Source organism: Akebia trifoliata, chromosome 16 (assembly GCF_017979445.1).
Source record: "Akebia trifoliata isolate Shusen 1 chromosome 16, ASM1797944v1, whole genome shotgun sequence".
Lineage (NCBI taxonomy): Eukaryota > Viridiplantae > Streptophyta > Magnoliopsida > Ranunculales > Lardizabalaceae > Akebia > Akebia trifoliata.
Window position 1 is genome coordinate 30,456,524 of NC_141390.1, and position 21,555 is coordinate 30,478,078.

Here is a 21,555-nt window from a genome sequence, read left to right on the forward strand (position 1 = left end):
ATCCTCACAAAAAATCAGCTCATTTTGAAACTTCTAAGCCTAGTTTACAAGTTGAAGAATCGTGGACCGTCCAGTTTTTGTAAATCACTTTTGATGGGGTTAGAAGTTTTGGAATAGGCTGATTTTTGGAGAGGATGATCTCCTCATCATAGAGATCATCCTCACAAAAAATCAGCTCATTCCAAAGCTTCTAACCCATATTTTGAAAAATGTTTGGCACCAAACTTGGCAAACTTTAGGGTTGCTGAACCGTCCCCTATATATATATATATGGGGGGCGTTCAATGGTAAACGTTTTAGCAAACTTTTTGGCAAAACATTTTTCAAAACATGAGTTAGAGGTTTTGGAATGGGCTGATTTTTGGTGAGGATGATCTCTACGGTGAGGAGATCATCCTCACCAAAAATCAGCTCATTCCAAAACTTCTAACATCATCAAAAATAGTTTACAAAAAATGGACGGTCCACGATTTTTCAACTGGTAAACATGGGTTAGAAGTTTTAGAATGGGCTGATTTTTGGTGAGGATGATCTACTCACCGTAGAGATCATTCTCACCAAAAATCAGCCCATTCCAAAACCTCTAACCCATGTTTTGAAAAATGTTTTGCCAAAAAGTTTGTTAAAATGTTTGCCCTTGAACGCTACCCTATATATATATATATATATATATAGGGAAATGTTCAGCACCCTAAGTTTTACCACACACTTTAACAAACGTTTTTTGTCCTACATGGGTTAGAAGTTTTGGAATGAGCTGATTTTTGGTGAGGATGATCTTTATGATTAGAAGATCATCCTCCCCAAAAATCAGCCCATTCCGAAATGTTTAGCCCCATGTTTACACGTTGAAAAATCGTGGACCGTCCATTTTTTGTAAATCAATTTTGATGGGGTTAGAAGTTTTGAAATGAGCTGATTTTTGGTGAGGATGATCTCCTCACCATAGAGATCATCCTCACCAAAAATCAGCTCATTCCGAAACTTTTAACCCATGTAAGACAAAACGCGTTTGTTAAAGTGTGTGGTAAAACTAAGGGTGGCGAACGGGACCCATATATATATATATATAGGGGACGGTTCAGCAGCCCTAAAGTTTGCCAAACATTTTTCAAAACATGGGTTAGAAGTTTTGGAATGAGCTGATTTTTTGTGAGGATGATCTCTATGATGAGGAGATCATCCTCACAAAATATCAGCCTATTCCAAAACTTCTAACCCCATCAAAAGTGATTTACAAAAATTGGACGGTCCACGATTCTTCAACTTGTAAACTAGGGTTAGAAGTTTTGAAAGAGGCTGATTTTTTGTTAGAATGATCTCTACGGTGAAGAGATCATTCTGACAAAAAATCAGCCTCTTTCAAAACTTCTAACCCCATCAAAAGTAATTTACAAAAAATGTTTGTCACCATGTTTGGCAAACTTTAAGGGTACCGAACTGCTCCCATATATATATATCTCGTAAAATAAGAACTCCATTGTTTCATTAGCTATCCATTATTAATTTTAAGTTCTTCCTTCTTGGAATCTTTTCAAGTTATAAGAAAAGTTGTGCACAATTAAACAAAATTACACATCAACTCTTATTTAAATTGAACCTTTGAACAAAACCCCTTTCGAATGGAATATCAAAACATGGGTTTTATCATTACTAAGCCAAGCACTATTTTGGCCATTGTATAATACAAATGATGGCGTTACGTAGGATAGACAATGCACCCTTGGCACAAATTATTGGGGTAAAAAAAAGGAGACACTAAATTTAGGCGTTTTGGTTTCGGTTAGGTAAGCCTCGATAACCTTGTAATGGGCAATGCCTTTGCTCTTCCATGCCTTGATTTCCTCTTCATTGATCTCAACACCATCCTGGAGATGGTAATGGCTGACTACCTTACAAATGCACCCTCCATTGCTAGAGTCCTTAAGCTTAACCTCGTTAACTATTTTTTCTAGGCCATTTGGAAATTCATCACCTTCGAATAAAGTGTATTTGCAATACAAGTTCTCTTTATCAAGTACATCGATCCTAATCTTCACATGTTTCATGCCTTTCAAGCCATTAACTGCATTGAATCATATTTAAGTTAGCATTTGTTGACAAAAAAAAGAAAAAAAATCGAAGTGTTTGGAGAGTGAATCTAGTGCTTTGAATGTCAAAAATCGCTTTGAAAGTTCATATTAAGGTTTAGTACAGATTTGAGAAGGCATTTCCTACTTCTCAGACTAATTTTCCATGTCCAACGTTAGTAACAACCAAACATAACTTAGGATATGTTTGATTCCACATGGAAAATATGGTGGAAAATCATTTACCACTCATAGCATTTTCCGAATATTTGCTTGCATTTTTTCATGGAAAATGATTTTTCACGCTCCTCCAAAAGTTCTACAAAACTTGGATTTCATTTTACCACCAATACCCATAGGAAAATTAAATTCGCCCTTATCTTTCGTCCCCAAATCAAAATCCAAATTTAATCTCTTCTTCTTCCCACTACTATAGCCACAATCACATTCACCCCTTCATCGTCATTGCCGCTGGCTACCACCCCTCTCTCTCTCTCTCTCTCTCTCTTTCTCTTATTATTATTATTATTATTATTATTATTATTATTCCTCCTCTTCTTCCTCCCTCCGCCCCAACCCTCTCTCTCTCTCTCCCCCACCTCCTCCTCCTCTTTTACTTCTCATATTTTTTTTCACGATTTTTTCTAAATGAAATCATACAATGGAATTTGGTATTCCAACCCCACCCATTTTGCACCACTATTTTTTAATAAATTTAAAATTTCATAGAAAGTCACTTTCCATGCAATCAAACATACCCTTAAAGTTATGGATACATTTTGGTTTATAATGTACATTTATTTTAACTAATAACTAAAATACTTGTCATCTTGTTTCAAAAATTGACTAATTACTAAAATACCCTTCATCATAACTTTAAGATATTAATTAAGGACAAAAGGACCATAACTCATGATTTTAAATCTTGTCCGAGAACGTCTCAATAACGTCCATGAATGAGACGGTAGACAAATCATCTCACATACGAGACAAATGGGATGACTCAAACGATATTTTGAAAATCTCGGCCGAGTCACTAAAACTCATCCAAATCAATCAGCTTGAGAACAAGACATCTTTGGACGATAAATTCATAGAATAAACTTTACTTTGAACCATGACTAATCACTTGGTCATAAAAATGGGAAAAATGAAAATACATAACACTATTAGATACAACAAATTTAAGGAGAATGAAAAGTTGACTTCAATTGGCTCGCCCCCTCTTATGTTGAGTTTTTCCATGGGTGTGTAAAAAGGTAAAAAACAGTTAACTAGTGTTTCTTAATCATTGATGGTGAGACTGGAACAAAAGGAGATTTAGATTAAATGTCTTCCTCCTTTCCATTGATTTAGATTTTCAGATTTTCCTAATGTTTTATTTAGGGGAGAAAAGGAAAATTGATTTACAAAAATTGGACGGTCTATAATTTTTCAACAAAAATTGGACGGTCTAGAAGTTTCATAATGAGCTGATTTTTGGCAAGGATGATCTCCACATCATAGAGATCATCTTCACAAAAAATCAGCCTATTCCAAACATTTTTGCCCATATAAGACAAAATGGTGTGTCGCAATATGAGTCGTAATAGGGGTCGTAAGAACCTGACCCATATATATATATATATATATATATGGGTCCCGTTCGCCACCCTAAGTTTTACCACACACTTTAACAAACGCGTTTTGTCTTACATGGGTTAGAAGTTTCGGAATGAGCTGATTTTTGGTGAGGATGATCTCTATGGTGAGGAGATCATCCTCACCAAAAATCAGCTCATTCCAAAACTTCTAACCCCATCAAAAATGGTTTACAAAAAATGGACGGTTCACAATTTTTCAACGTATAAACATGGGGCTAAACATTTCGGAATGAGCTGATTTTTGGGGAGGATGATCTTCTAATCATAGAGATCATCCTCACCAAAAATCAGCTCATTCCAAAACTTCTAACCCATGTAGGACAAAAAACGTTTGTTAAAGTGTGTGGTAAAACTTAGGGTGCTGAACATTTCCCTATATATATATATATATATGGGTCCCGTTCAGCACCCTAAGTTTTACCACACACTTTAACAAACATGTTTTGTCTTACATGGGCTAGAAGTTTTGGAATGGGCTGATTTTTGGTGAGGATGATCTCTATGGTGAGGAGATCATCCTCACCAAAAATCAGCTCATTCTAAAACTTCTAACCCCATCAAAAATGGTTTACAAAAAATGGACGGTTCACAATTTTTCAACGTATAAACATGGGGCTAAACATTTCGGAAGGGCTGATTTTTGGGGAGGATGATCTTCTAATCATAGAGATCATCCTCACCAAAAATCAGTCCATTCCAAAACTTCTAACCCATGTAGGACAAAAACGTTTGTTAAAGTGTGTGGTAAAACTTAGGGTGCTGAACATTTCCCTATATATATATATATTATATATATATATATATATATATAGGGTCCCGTTCAGCAACAAACATTTTTCAAAACATGGGTTAGAGGTTTTGGAATGGGCTGATTTTTGATGAAGATGATCTCTATGGTGAGGAGATCATCATCACCAAAAATCAACCCATTTCAAAACTTCTAGCCCCAGTTTACAAGTTGAAAAATCCTAAACCGTCCATTTTTTGTAAACCATTTTTGATGGGGTTAGAAGTTTTGGAATGGGCTGATTTTTTATGAGGATGATCTCCTCACCGTAGAGATCATCCTCACCAAAAATCAGCCCATTCTAAAACCTCTAACTCATGTTTTGAAAAATGTTTGTTGCTGAACGGGACCCATATATATATATATCTATATATATATATATATATTATATATATATATATATATTATATATGGACAAATCATGGGACATATGTAAAAACAATGTAATAATAAAAAAAATTCAAAATATGGGTTAGAAGTTTTGGATTGATCTGATTTTTTGTGAAGATGATCTCTATGATGAGAAGATCATCCTAAAAATAAAAAAAATAGTCCAATATGAAACTTCTAACCCCATCAAAAGTGATTTAGAATGTGAACCGTCGATTTTTTACCAATAATTTGTAAATCACTTTTGATGGACTTACAAGTTTCAGATTGAGCTGATTGTTTGTGAGAATGATCTTCTCATCATAGAGAACATCCTCACAAAAAATCAGCTCAATCCAAAATGTCTAACCCATATTTTGAACAACCATTTTTTTTACATATGTCCCTTAATCCGCCCCCTATATATATATATATGAATAAATAATTATAAAATGAGTAAACGGGTTTATCTCATCAAAGATGAGTTGAATCGTCCAGACAATTCAGTCTCGTCCATGATTGAGACGAGATGTCAAAACGAGTTTTGAAACCATGACACAACTCTTAACGTAATCACCAAAATAATGTCCAACGAACAGTTCTCCAAATAAACACCTCTTGAAAATTGGTATCAATTATCAATTGAACAAAAGAGCTTCAATCAAAAGTAGACGCAATTTTGCAAAACTTCCCAAAAATATGTGTGTGTGTGAGTGTGTGTAACCTTACTAGGTAATTCATGTTTTGCAACTTACTTTCACTGAAGCTGATTAGTTTGATGGTTCCAGCCCCTCCATCACCTTTGATTATATCGATGCTCCTAAACACAGGCACGAGCTTGGGAAAAAGGTCATGATCAACGAACAAGGCATCGAACAACTTAACTGGAGAGATGAAGCAGTTCGACTCATGGCTATAACTGGTGATACCCATCTCGGCCTCTGGTTTTAGTGAAATAATATCAGGATCAAAGGAAGATGAAGAAGAAAAAGAAGAAGAAAGAGAATAATAGGGACGAAGATGGTGAGGAGCATTGGTGGCATTTATAGACTTAGATTAGGGTAGGAAAAGTCGATCTCTAGTCCAAGTTCAATTCTTGGCTACTATTCAATTATATATTCAATGAACCCAAAAAGTCGAATATCAAAAATCTCTTTCAAAGATTTGAAATATTATATAATAAACGCTAAGACCATCAACAACGCTAAGAAGCGAACCAAGAAATTACTCTCTTTGGTCGATACTTTCAATCTCAAGGACTTTCCTAGCTAATGCCAAAATTTCCTTTATTAGGTTAAATGTGAAGGCTGATTGACATGGACCCTTCATATTTTACTTTGACAAACTTTAAAAATAAGAGGACTTCATTAGTAAAAGATTTATCCTCCCTTCGAATTGTTCTATGAGATATGTGATTTGTAATGTCATTCTCTAGGATCATCCATCTTCTTCAACAAAGATAGATGTCTTTTGAATATCAAGTACCCAATTTTGTATTATTTATAATAGAAATTTAAATCGGATCAATCAACCATTTGAGATCTACGGGCCAATTCTTTCCGTGATCATGGCATAGATGATCAAATCAAATGATCCTTACTGCATAATTAGTATACTTAATCCCCCTAATTCTATGTGGCTTTGCCCTTAATTCTTCTCAATTTCTATTTTTGTTACTAAAATTATACACACCACAATGATTAGTTTTGAACAAGAATCGTGATAATCTGTCTCCTTTTTTTGTACGCTCCCTTAACAGAGCCATAGATCCTTTGTTTTGGATATAGAAGTATATATATATATATTATATATATATATATATATATATGTTTCTGTGAATTACTTGGTTAGGGAGCGTACTAAAAAGGGATTCATATATATATATATATATTATATATATATATATATAATATATATATATATATATATATAGGGTCCCGTTCAGCACCCTAAGTTTTACCACACACTTTAACAAACGTGTTTTGTCTTACATGGGCTAGAAGTTTTGGAATGGGCTGATTTTTGGTGAGGATGATCTCTATGGTGAGGAGATCATCCTCACCAAAAATCAGCTCATTCTAAAACTTCTAACCCCATCAAAAATGGTTTACAAAAAATGGACGGTTCACAATTTTTCAACGTATAAACATGGGGCTAAACATTTCGGAATGGGCTGATTTTTGGGGAGGATGATCTTCTAATCATAGAGATCATCCTCACCAAAAATCAGTCCATTCCAAAACTTCTAACCCATGTAGGACAAAAATTGTTTGTTAAAGTGTGTGGTAAAACTTAGGGTGCTGAACATTTCCCTATATATATATATATATAGGGTCCCGTTCAGCAACAAACATTTTGGCAAAACATTTTTCAAAACATGGGTTAGAGGTTTTGGAATGGGCTGATTTTTGATGAAGATGATCTCTATGGTGAGGAGATCATCATCACCAAAAATCAGCCCATTTCAAAACTTCTAGCCCCAGTTTACAAGTTGAAAAATCCTAAACCGTCCATTTTTTGTAAACCATTTTTGATGGGGTTAGAAGTTTTGGAATGGGCTGATTTTTTATGAGGATGATCTCCTCACCGTAGAGATCATCCTCACCAAAAATCAGCCCATTCTAAAAACTCTAACTCATGTTTTGAAAAATGTTTGTTGCTGAACGGGACCCATATATATATATATATATATATATATATGGGTCCCGTTCAGCAACAAACATTTTTCAAAACATGAGTTAGAGGTTTTAGAATGGGCTGATTTTTGGTGAGGATGATCTCTACGGTGAGGAGATCATCCTCATAATATATATATGGACAAATCATGGGACATATGTAAAAACAATGTAATAATAAAAAAAATTCAAAATATGGGTTAGAAGTTTTGGATTGATCTGATTTTTTGTGAAGATGATCTCTATGATGAGAAGATCATCCTAAAAATAAAAAAAATTAGTCCAATATGAAACTTCTAACCCCATCAAAAGTGATTTAGAATGTGAACCGTCGATTTTTTACCAATAATTTGTAAATCACTTTTGATGGACTTACAAGTTTCAGATTGAGCTGATTGTTTGTGAGAATGATCTTCTCATCATAGAGAACATCCTCACAAAAAATCAGCTCAATCCAAAATGTCTAACCCATATTTTGAACAATTATTTTTTTTACATATGTCCCTTAATCCGCCCCCTATATATATATATATGAATAAATAATTATAAAATGAGTAAACGGGTTTATCTCATCAAAGATGAGTTGAATCGTCCAGACAATTCAGTCTCGTCCATGATTGAGACGAGATGTCAAAACGAGTTTTGAAACCATGACACAACTCTTAACGTAATCACCAAAATAATGTCCAACGAACAGTTCTCCAAATAAACACCTCTTGAAAATTGGTATCAATTATCAATTGAACAAAAGAGCTTCAATCAAAAGTAGACGCAATTTTGCAAAACTTCCCAAAAATATGTGTGTGTGTGAGTGTGTGTAACCTTACTAGGTAATTCATGTTTTGCAACTTACTTTCACTGAAGCTGATTAGTTTGATGGTTCCAGCCCCTCCATCACCTTTGATTATATCGATGCTCCTAAACACAGGCACGAGCTTGGGAAAAAGGTCATGATCAACGAACAAGGCATCGAACAACTTAACTGGAGAGATGAAGCAGTTCGACTCATGGCTATAACTGGTGATACCCATCTCGGCCTCTGGTTTTAGTGAAATAATATCAGGATCAAAGGAAGATGAAGAAGAAAAAGAAGAAGAAAGAGAATAATAGGGACGAAGATGGTGAGGAGCATTGGTGGCATTTATAGACTTAGATTAGGGTAGGAAAAGTCGATCTCTAGTCCAAGTTCAATTCTTGGCTACTATTCAATTATATATTCAATGAACCCAAAAAGTCGAATATCAAAAATCTCTTTCAAAGATTTGAAATATTATATAATAAACGCTAAGACCATCAACAACGCTAAGAAGCGAACCAAGAAATTACTCTCTTTGGTCGATACTTTCAATCTCAAGGACTTTCCTAGCTAATGCCAAAATTTCCTTTATTAGGTTAAATGTGAAGGCTGATTGACATGGACCCTTCATATTTTACTTTGACAAACTTTAAAAATAAGAGGACTTCATTAGTAAAAGATTTATCCTCCCTTCGAATTGTTCTATGAGATATGTGATTTGTAATGTCATTCTCTAGGATCATCCATCTTCTTCAACAAAGATAGATGTCTTTTGAATATCAAGTACCCAATTTTGTATTATTTATAATAGAAATTTAAATCGGATCAATCAACCATTTGAGATCTACGGGCCAATTCTTTCCGTGATCATGGCATAGATGATCAAATCAAATGATCCTTACTGCATAATTAGTATACTTAATCCCCCTAATTCTATGTGGCTTTGCCCTTAATTCTTCTCAATTTCTATTTTTGTTACTAAAATTATACACACCACAATGATTAGTTTTGAACAAGAATCGTGATAATCTGTCTCCTTTTTTTGTACGCTCCCTTAACAGAGCCATAGATCCTTTGTTTTGGATATAGAAGTAAATATATATATATATATATATATATATATATATGTTTCTGTGAATTACTTGGTTAGGGAGCGTACTAAAAAGGGATTCATATATATATATATATATATATATATATAGATATATGTTTCTGTGAATTACTTGGTCAGGGAGCGTACTAAAAAGGGATTCAGATTATCAGTAGTCTTTAAATAATTAAGAGCTCGTTTAAAAAAAGAAAGTAGTTAGCATAAAAATATCTTTAGAAGAAAGTAACTTTTAAAAAATAGAGAGGAGTTAAAGATTTTTGATATTTTAAAATTCTCAAATGAATCCAAACAAATTTTAAACAAATTTATCACCCTTCTTTTAAATAATAAACATTACAGTAAAACCCCTTTTGAAAGTAATATCATAATAAGGGGTTTCTTATTAATTATTGAACCAACTGCAGTAGTGTTGGCAAAGGTACATCGAATAAATTTTTTCCTTACCTAGGATAGAAGAAGGCATACAAAGATAGAGTTTGAATAATTTATTGGGCAAAAAATAAAAAGACACTAAGCATAGGCATTGGGGTTTTCGGTGAGGTAGGTTTCAACAACCTTGTACGTGTCCATGGCCTAGTCCTTTCCAGCCTTGATTTCCTCTTCTTTGATCTCAACACCTTCCTTGGCATAGTAATGGCTCGTCATCTTACATTTGCATCTTCCATGGCCAGTTGCCTTGAACTTAATCTCACGAACAACTGATTCTAGGCCGCCTCTCAATCCATCACCTTCAAACAAAGTGTACTTGCAATAGAAGCTCTCTTTATCAAGTACATCGATCTTGTGCTTCACATATTTCAAGTAACTTTCTGCATAGCATGCAAATCATAAAAATACATGATTATTGTGGAGGATATTTCTCGAACAAGTGACACGTGGCAATCTCGAGGAAGTGCAGTCGAAGAACCAAGTTATGTGATAAGCAACCGATCACCCAACCATCATTAAAATCGATCTCCCATGCTACATTAATATGAAGGTCAGAGCAAATCTCATAAAATCTGGGATGCTAGGTGTAACTAATGTCACGATTGGGATGTTAGGTGTAACTGCTCTTGCGGAAATCAAGGCAAATCCCTAAGTAGGTGCAACCACTCCGGCCAGAATCATGGATAAAGTTCAGGAAGATCTAAGGACAGAAACCCCTATAAGAACAAGGAGGCAACAAGCCGAAAGTGTATGAAAAATCCTCTTTGAGAATACTCTATTGGTTTTGTAATAGAAATTCTAATTTGGGCGTTTGAATGGTTTTGTTGCAAGCCCTCCCACGAACATAGAAATAGGAGAGGACTTATATCAGGAAGGATCTCGAGGTGAAGCAAGTTTTTGCATCCACACTTATGTTAGTATTTGTCAAAAAATGTATTATTATGCGACTCTATAAGACCATTCATGTTTGATAACTTACTTTCACTGAAATTGAGTTGTTTGATGGTTCCAGCCCCTCCTTCGTGGAGTACGTCAACATTCTTAATCGCGTGGGGGCATGAGCTTGGGAATGAGGTCATGATCAAGGAACAATGCCTTGAGCAACGTACCCAGAAGCAGAGATGGAGCAGTCCAATTCGTGTGTATAAGTGGTGACACCCATCCTCTCTTTTAGAGAAATATAAGATGATAGAAGGAGATTGAATTGGCTTAGGAGAGAGACTATTTTCGAGTTGTGAAGATTGGTGAAGGGCATTTGTGGTATTATAGATTTATTAGATCATCATGCCTCGGATGTGAACTGTTTATAGTCAATGTTCAATTCCAGGCTACTAAATTAGGGAAGCTTCATATTTTCTTAAGGTATGTGTCCCACTCTGAATTCTTGAAATTCAACTTGATAGAGATTTGAGAGGATTTGAGGTATATGTGTACTAAGCCATATTGTTTAAGCCCGGCACAACTTCTAGTCGTTTTCAAATACTTGAAAGTCAGAAATATCCATCTCATGACATTGTGACGGTGATACGTTGAAGTTTTCTAAAATTTTATTGAATTATGCTGGAGTGACCTCAAGATTGTACCTCACATGGCACTCTCTGACATGAAAGTGTATGGGAACCACGCCAAGATGTGAGATATGAGGTCCATGTTTGAGATCACTCCAACACGAGTCAAATTTATTTCATTTTATTTTTATTTTTAATGTCCACCTGTCCATTCCGCCCTGGTTCCATCTCCTCATATAGTTTAATATTTTAAAAATAAAAATAAAAATAAATATTTTCTCCCAAAGTCAGTCATAGTAATTTCTTCTTAATTAACATTTGTTTTCAACTTTAAGATTTTACTTTCTTCAACCTACAAACAAGATAAAATTTTTGGAGAAGTAAAAAGATGGGATTTTAAATCAAAGGTTTATACTAGACATTGAAGATGATGGATCGAACGCAAAGGTTATAAGTTTAAAAATAATTTACGTACCTTTTAGGTTAAAAGCTTAAAGATGATGGATTTCTCAAGTAAATTTCTTTCAATCTTAAGATTATATCTCCTACAACTTTCAAATCTAAAAAGCAATATCGAAAGTAGAACAATGAAGTTTTGGATATTAATATCAAAGATTTTCTACAGGACATTGATTGCAATGGATTGAGGACAAAATTTAATTAGTTAAATATGGTTTTCCATATAACTTAATCGTTCGAAGATGAAATATCTTCTGGGAGAAAATTCATAGGATTTCGGCAAAAGATCGAATTTATAGGACCTTAATTAGGTCATTTTACTTTTGTATATCAAACAAAACCTTGGTGAAGGGGAGGCGTATCATCAATTTGAAAACGCATGGGTTATATCTAATATTTAGATCAAAACATGGGACAGTGTATCACTAAAAAAATGAGAAAAATTGAGGGGGGCAGAAAACACATGGGGTATCTTTATTATTGATTAACCATGGAGGGATACTAAAAAAAATTGAGTTAAAATTATAATTATAATAAATGCTCAAGTTGAGTGTTCTGAAAAAAGTAAGAGAAAGAAGCAAAAGAATAAGAATGGAGATAATCAAAATAGATACGAAAACACTTTTAAGAAAATATGAGATGACACTAGAAAAAGTAGAAATAAGGAAGCAAGATTCATTAATAAGCCAACCCAAAATCTTTGGGAGAAGGCTTTTACAATGAATATGATAATCACTATGTGAAAATTGAAGAATTTGACAAGAAAATTCGGTAGGCCAAATCCCATAAATTTTAGAAAGTGAATTTTAACGACTTATAGGCATTGAAATTTCTTATGATCCCCAATTTGATATCTTAGAGCCATCAAATGTCTCCCATCCTCCATTAATTTAATGATTGCGGTCCGTAGAAGAAAAAAAATTAACAATGAAAAATTTAACGGTCTTGGGTTGTCAAATGTAGGCTTTTTTCTTATTATGAATATGTATTTCATTTGTATATAACTTAGAACTTTTTTACACTATGATTATACTTGTTACTTACGTACAATAATTACAAATGAAAATGGATAAAACTAGCAAACAAAAGCAAATCAAACTAAGGCCCACCTTTGCCACGAACATTTTCTTAGGGGTTAAAGGGTTAAGTGAGGAAAGATAATAAAGTTAAAGAATGTTAAAAGAGGAAAGATAATAAAGTCAGAGAAGTATTAATGAGATATGGGGTAGATATGTGGACTTCAAAATCTTTGAAAAGATTTTGAACTCATCTACACGGGTTTATGAGTCGTCACCATTTAATGGTTTGAATGGACACCATAAAAAGGTTTTATTAAATTTTGTTTTTTAACTTGTAGTAACTCACATATCTAAAAAATAAAGGAGGAAATGGTCTACTTAAAAATCTAAGGTAAAAAAGTTTGATTGAGGGATAAGGAATGTATTAAACACCTTATCCCTCCTATCCTAAGATGGTTACCAATAGACGATTATAGGTTAAGATTAGAAAACTCTTTTTATTTTTATTTTTTTAAGGCAAAAAAAGCTATAGTATACTAAGGAAAATTAACTATAATTTTGTTTTGAAGAATGAATAAATCAATATGATGAGCAAACCCTTAATAGAAGTAGGTGTTTACTGAATTTTTTTATAAGCTTGAGACTTTAATGGAAACTTACTTGATCTCATCATCTGGAGTCCTAAAGTTTCAAAATAAGTTTATGTGCTCTTTAGGAATACTTTATTTATTGGTTTAATCATTTGGTGAGGTTCATGATTTGAATCACACCATGTAGAAATCAATACTATATAAGATTTTATCCATTTTTTAACTGTTTTGTTGGTTTTAAAGGTTTAATATAGGTTCATAAGGACTTACACTCTTGCTTGTACCTATTTTAAAAGTAAGTATGTGCAAAATGTATGCATAATTGAATTTATCAAAAAAAGATTACCTCCAAAGAGGATTTACTTTTTAACTTTATTACTATCAAAGTAAGCAGAATAAAGATAATTATTCTATAATTGAAATTGCAAGGAATTGAAAGTATTTATGCTATAAAAATTAAATTGAATAAAAGTAAAGTAACCTAATCTAATGCTCTCAAAGAACTCATTGAGAACTTATTGGAAAAATTGCCTTAAAGAGAGATTACTCCCTCTACCCAAGCCTCTAAACTAAAGATGTAGGATACTACATAAAAAATCATGAAATTAAATTTGCCAATTGGAAAAATGCTTAAAATAAAAAGGGGTATAATAAGAAAATAAATATTAGAGGAGATAATGAAGGGTTTAATCCCACCTTAGTCTTTTTCTTCTCTTCCTTATTTTTCTTCTTGTTCTTGGGTTGAGCTTCTATGAATATTTAGAAAAGTATTGAGAGAATATGAAGGCTTAGAGAAGTTTATGAGAGATTTGAATAAAATTTTAAATTATCAATTAAGAACCTGTTTGAATAGAAAGTAACTAACAAAAAAGTATCTTTGGGAGAAAATAACTTCTAAAAATTAGAAAGTAATTTCCTTTTACATTTAACAAAAATTAAAAGCTTTTTACTTTTTATAAGTAATTTCTAAAATGAATCCAAACAAGTTTTAAACAAACTTATCACTCTTCTTTTAAATGAAAAACATTACAACAAAGCCATCACCTTTGAAAGCAATATCATAATAAGGGGTTTCTATTTTCCTTACCTAAAATAGAAAATGGCATACAGCATTTACTCAACAAAGATAGAATTTGAATAATTTATTGGGAAAAAAGTAAAAAGACTCACTAAGCATAGGCATTGGGGTTTTCAGTGAGGAAGGTTTCAACAATCATGTACATGTCCAGGGCCTTGTCCTTGCCCGCCTTGATTTGTCTTCTTTGATCTCAACACTTTCCTTGGCATGGTAATGGCTCATCATCTTACATTTGCATCCTCCATGGCCAGATGCCTCAAACTTAATCTCATAAACGATCGATTCTAGGCCTCCTCTCAATGCATCACCTTCAAACAAAGTGTACTTGCAATAGAAGCTGTCTTTGTCAAGTACATCGATCTTGTGCTTCACATATTTCAAGTGACTTTCTGTATAAATGTTCAACCATAAAAATACATGCTTATGTTAGTATTTGTCGACAAATATATTATTATGTGACTTTATAAGACCATTCATGTTTGATAACTTACTTTCACTGAAGTTGAGTTGCTTGATGGTTCCAACCCGTCAATCTCCGTGGAGTACCTCAACATTCTTAATCGCGTGGGGCATGAGCTTGGGAATGAGGTCCTGATCAAGGAACAATGCCTTGAACAACCTAGATGCCGAGATGGAGCAGTCCAACTCGTTTGTATAAGTGGTGACACCCATTTTCTCTTTTAGGGAAATATAAGATGATAGAAGGAGATTGAATTGGCATAGGGATGAAACTATTTTCGAGTTGGGAAGATTGGTAAAGGGCATTTGTGTAATTATATCATCAAGATGTCTTGGGTGTGAAATGGTCATAGTCAATGTTCAATTCCAGGCTACTACGATATTAATAAAAATGTGAACCCCTTGGGAGGCTTCCTATTTTCTTAAGCTGTGGGTCCCTCTCCGAATTCTAAAAATTAAATTTGACAGAGATTTGAGAGGACTTGTGGTGTATGTGTACTTAATTAGCCAGGACTTATTGGTGTCATTCATTTGTTGAGACGTCTTTGGTTTTGGACCCTTTTACGTCCAACGACTTGCTATCATCACATCTTCTAGATGTTTCAAATACATCTAAGTAAGAAATATCCATGTTAAGACATCTGTGATGGTGGCACGTTGAGGTATTCTAAGATTTTATTTTATTTTATTTTTATTTTTTAATGTCTACCTGCCCATTCCTCCCCTGCTTCATCTCCTCACATGCTTTAATATTTTAAAAATTAAAAAAAAAAATTATTTTTTTTTCTTCCCCAAAATCTGTCATAGTAATTTCTTCCTAACATTTATTTTCAACTTTAAAATTCTATTTTCTTCAACCTACAAACTAGACATAATTTTTGGAGAAATAGAAAAATGGGATTTTGGGTACAAAAAAATCTAAGGTTTATACTAGACATTGAAGATGGATCGAAGACAAAGTTGACTAGTTTAAAAGTATTTTACTTACCTTTGTAACTTATAGCTTAAAGATGACGGATTTCTCAAGTAAACCCATGTTTAAATCTTAAGATTCTATCTCCTTCAACCTCCAAATCTCAAAATCAATATAAGAGGTAGAACGATGGAGTTTTGAATAGAAAAATTAAAAATTCTCTACAAGACATTAACAATGGATTGTGGACAAAATTGAATCACTTAAATATAGTTTACCATAGAAATTAATAATTAGACGATAACATCTTTTTGGGAGAAAAATTATGGGATTTTGACGAAAGGTCGAATTTCTAAAGGTTTAATTATGTTATTTTACTTTTGTATCTTAGACAAAACCTAGGTGAAGGAGAGGCATATCATCAGTTTGAAAACACATGGGTTATATCTTATAATTTGATCAAAACGTGGAATAGTATCCCCAAAAAAATTGAGGGGGGGAGGAGGCAACAAACACAAGCATATTTCTAATATTGTTCAAAACATGGAATAAGAATGAACATAATCAAATTAGATACGAAAACACTTTCAAGAAAATATGACATGACAGTAGAAAAAGTAGAAATAAGGAAGAACAAGATTCATTAAGGCAACCCAAAATCTTGGGGTGAAGGTTGTTACAATGAATATGATAATATGTATTTCATTTGTATATAACTTAAAACTATAACTAGATTGGGATCGACCGTTGTGTTAATAGATTGATATTTGTACTAATTTTGAAAATATAAATACCAAAGAAGAGCATAAAAAGGTCGTAGAGTTTATTGAACAGTAAAGAAATAAGTTTCACGGAATGACACTTTCTTTTTATCAAACTTTGAATTATGACAGATGTATTTTGAGTGTTCATTTACTATTGAAAGAAGCATAATATGATTTAACATCATCTGAATAATCGTTTACATGCATGGCTCTGATGGTTCTAATGATCCTGACCGCCCAATAAACGTACTTCTATTGATTCTATGGTTGTGCCCTTGATTGTTTTTCAACATACCAAGTTTGTTATTAATTATTTTTTATTAATTTATTTTGTCAATAGTCGGAACATATGGTAGAAAAAGAAACACAGGAATTTTCAAAAAAAAAAAAAAAAAAAAATTCTAATACATATATATTTCGTAAAATAAGATCTCCATTGTTTCATTAGCTATCCATTATTAATTTTTTTAGTTCGTTCTTCCTTCTTGCAATCTTTTCAAGTTATAAGAAAAGTTGTGCACAGTTAAACTAAATTACACATCAACTCTTCATTTAAATTAAACCTTTGAACAAAACCCCTTCCAAATGGAATATCTACATGGGTTTATTATTACTAAGCCAAGCACTATTTGGGCCATTGTATGATACAAGTGATGGTGTTACGTAGGATAGACAACACACAATACGCAATACACCTTTGGCATTAACTTATTGGGGTAAGAAAAAGGAGACACTAAATTTAGGCGTCTTGGTTTCGGTTAGGTAGGCTTCGACAACCTTGTAAGTGGCAATGCGTTTGCTCTTGCAGGCCTTGATTTCCTCTTCGTTGATCTCAACACCATCCTGGAGATGGTAATGGCTGACTGTCTTAGAAATGCATCCTCCATTGCTAGAGTCCTCGAGTTTAACCTCGTTAACTATTTTTTCCAGGCCGTTTGGAAATTCATCACCCTCGAATGAAGTGTATTTGCAGTAGAAGTTCTCTTTATCAAGTACATCAATCCTATTCTTCAAATGTTTCATGTCTTTCGAGTCAACAGCTGCATGGAATCATATTTAAGTTAGCATTCGTTGACACAAAAATAACACATTAAAGTGTTTGGAGAGTGAATCTAGTGCTTTTAATGGCCAAAATCGCTTTGGGAGTTCATATTAAGTTTTGGTACTGATTTGAGAAGCACTTCCTACTTCTCAGACCAACTTTCCATGTCCAATGTTTGCGAGAATGTAACTGAACTAAAAGTAATGGATATATTTTGGTTTATAAGGTACATTTATTTTACCTAATAATCATTGTTTCAAAAATTAGTTATTTAGTAAAATACCCATCATCATATTTTTTTAAGATATTAATTAATGACAAAAGGACCACAACTCATGGTTTAAATCTCATCCGAGACTAAGATGACTTGAGTGAGACATCCCAATGTCATACTTGAACGAGAGGAATGGGCAAGTCATCTCTCAGGACAAATGAGACGATTGGGATGATATTTTGAAAATCTTAGTTGTGTCACTCAAACTCATCAAAATCAATCGGGTAAATAATTAAATATTTTTTGAAATTTTAATATTATTTATCTAAATAAAATGTGATTAGAAGATAATCTTCTAATCTTCTTTATTATAAGAAAAGAAAATTATAATTATATATATTGGGTGCCGATCCATAGACACATAAAGCACAACGTGTTGTCTTATATGGGCAAAAAGGTTTGGAATGGGCTGATTTTTTATGAGGATAATCTCTATGGTGAAGAGATCATCCTCACCAAAAATCAGTTCATTCCGAAATTTTTAACCCCATCAAAAGACGTTTATAAAAATTGGACGGTTCACAATTCTTCAACTTGTAAAAATTGGGTAGAAGTTTCAAAATGAGCTGATTTTTGGTGAGGATGATCTCTCCACCATAGAGATTATCCTCACAAAAAATCAACCTATTCTGAATTTTTTTGCCCATATAAGACAAAACGCATTGTGACTTTACAAGTAGCTTTATGTGTCTACGGATCCTGACCCATATAAATATAAATATAAATAAAATGAGTTAAATGATTTATCTCATTGAAGACAACTCGGTCTTGTAGATGACCAAGATGAGATGAGACATCAACGTGAGTTTTGAAACTACGCCACAACTCTCAACATAATCCCCTCTTGAAAATTGGTGAACGGAAGAGCTTCCATCAAAAGTAGATGCAATTTCACAATACGCTCCATGTTCCTAATCGAGGCCTTTATATATAGATGTAACCGTGCTAGGCAATTAATGTTTTATTACTTACTTTCACTGTAGCTGATTTGTATGATGGTTCCAGCCCCACCATCTCCTTTGATATCGACGCTCTTAATCGCATGAGGCACGAGCTTGGGACAAAATTCATGGTCAAGGAACAAGACTTCGAACAACTTACCTGGAGAAATTAAGCAGTTCAACTCATGGCTATAACTGGTGACACCCATCTTCGGTTTTAGTAAAATAAGATTATAATCAAAAGAAGAAGAAGAAGAAGAAGAAGAAGAAGAGAGAATAGAGATGAAGAAGGTGAGGAGCATTGGTGGTATTTATTGTCTTTGATTAGGGTAGGAAAAGTCGATCTCTAGTCCAAAGTTCAATTCCTGGTTACTATTTAATTATATATTCAACGCTCCTGGAAAGTTGAATATCAAAAATATCTTTCAAAGGCTTGAAATATTATATAATAGCGAGGTTGGGAATTGTGACCGCCATAGAGAACTTGACCATCAAGTCATCAACCACGCTAAGAAGCAAACTAAGAAACCAAAAGGAAAGATATTACTCTTTTTCGTCCTTCCTTCTCAAGGACTTTCCTTTCCTTATGCTGACGTCAAATTTGCCTTTAGTAATTCTATTCTATTTTTTTTTTTTTTTTTTGAGAGCATGGTGTGCTAAAAAAATAAAAAAAATGCATCCTAATCTGAAATTCTACATGTTTTATATAATTAGATTTTTTATTTTTTAGAAGCATTTAATTTTCAATTATATTAATTGTATCTATACATATTTCTGAATTTTTTAAGGACAATGACGGTAAAGGATTCTTTATTGAAAATATATACTAATTAGTCCCTTAAAAAAGAATACCGATTATTTAAGTCCCTCTTAATAAAATATTCACCAATTAAGGATTTTTTGAAGAAGAAAAAAAATAGCTGAAATATACCTTTTTAACAACTTTACAAGTGGTTTAATAAAAAAAAATATACCGGGTCAAATAAAATACTTCACCAATTTATTTAGATTTTTGTGAAAAAAAATATTTTTTATTTATTAAAATTTATTTATAAATTCAATATATTTTATTTGACTCCTTTAAGTAGACTTGCTAATTTTTTAGTTGAATCAATTCGATGAAAATTTAAATCGAGTTTTTAAATAATGTTTTAACCATTTAAAATTATCTATAATTTTTAATAAATCTAATATAAATAGATCAAATTAGTTTGATGATGATGATAATTATACTCGCGCGTCTCCATCATCATCATCATCGTGAGTTAAAAATTACTAATTTGGAAAGAGAAAATAAGGATTTTTATTTTTTTATTTAGATTTTTTTCTCATTGTTATATAAGAGATGCCTATAGTCAAGGGGCATGTCATTAATTTTAAAACATAGGATTACTTCAAATATTCTCAAATAAACACATTTCTTTAAATTTTAAAATTTATTGAAAGAGTAATTACGATATTTCCACTTAAAAAATCCCTTTTAGACTAATACTTGATAAAATGAGTACTAAAGAGTCCATATTTTTTCAGACCATATCATCAGTCCACGATAAAAGGTTTTCTTCTGTTGATGAACTTTAATGGTCAATGAATCTCAAGTACAGTAATCTGATATAGATGGTTGCATAGTTGAACTACATGAGTCATAATTTTTCAGACCATATCATCAGTCCACGATAAAAGGTTTTCTTCTATTGATGAACTTTAACGGTCGATGAATCTCAGGTACAGTAATCTGATATAGATGGTTGCATAGTTGAGTTACATACTAAATTGTCCTTAACAACCACCATGAGTTGGTGACTTTGATCCCAACTTACCTGAGAAGATTAGAAAAAGTCAATCAATTAGGCAAAAATATCTATTTAGAAAGTTGAGGTCATCCATTGTAGGTTAATTAAATTAGGGCTGTCAACGGATAGATATCCGATCGGACAGTGTTATATCCGAATTCGAATCCGAAAATTTTTAGTACTATCCGAATTCGAATTCGAATCCGATCAGATATCACTAACGCATATTCGAATTCGTATCCGAATAAATTATCGGATATCCGAGATTATCCGATTCGAATACGAAATCTATAATTCGAAAACTATCCGAAAATATCCGAAAAAAAAAAAACAAAAAAATACCAAAGAAAATCAAATGGGTTTTGAGAGAGAGATTTCGAACGATTCCACTGGTCAATGGACGCCGATGCCAAAGGTGAGCCGTTGAGAAAGATTCCGACAGTGAGGGGTTGAGATCGTGGAAAACGATGAGGGATGAGGGCTGAAGACGATGAGATTTTACTCTGTGTGTGAGTAAAATTCCACCTATTCGAATCTGTAAAAAAAAAATTGATTTTCTTATTTTTTTCAACTCCATTCGAATTTGAATAAAAAAATGGGGTTTTATTCTACGTGTGAGAGAGTGAGAGAGAGAGAGAGAGAGAGTATCGTTGATGCTCTTCGGCCAGAGAAGACGATGGTTATGAAGTTCGTATCGTCGAAAAAATGGGTTTTATTGAAAGAGGAAGAGAGAGACAGAGAGACATAGAGAGAGAGTACGTACCTGCACGCTCGCCGGCCGGAGAAGGAGTCGCAACCTCGCACGGTCGAAACCCCACCCTCGTTCCGTTTACTTC

The 21,555-nt window shown here is 33.2% G+C and overlaps 1 long non-coding RNA gene and 1 pseudogene across 2 annotated transcripts; both read right to left on the reverse strand.

Moving 5' to 3' along the window:
* Positions 1-9,767: 9,767 nt before the first annotated feature.
* Positions 9,768-15,660, reverse strand: LOC147383461 (uncharacterized). Its single transcript, XR_015173633.1, has 3 exons — positions 15,025-15,660; positions 14,626-14,922; positions 9,768-10,451 (listed from the first exon to the last, which is right to left on the reverse strand). It is a non-coding gene; the product is annotated as an uncharacterized LOC147383461 (long non-coding RNA).
* Positions 15,661-17,105: 1,445 nt separating this feature from the next.
* Positions 17,106-21,296, reverse strand: LOC147383462 (major allergen Pru ar 1 pseudogene; annotated as a pseudogene). Its single transcript, XR_015173249.1, has 3 exons — positions 21,062-21,296; positions 18,958-19,086; positions 17,106-17,709 (listed from the first exon to the last, which is right to left on the reverse strand). The product of XR_015173249.1 is annotated as a major allergen Pru ar 1 pseudogene (transcript).
* Positions 21,297-21,555: the final 259 nt, after the last annotated feature.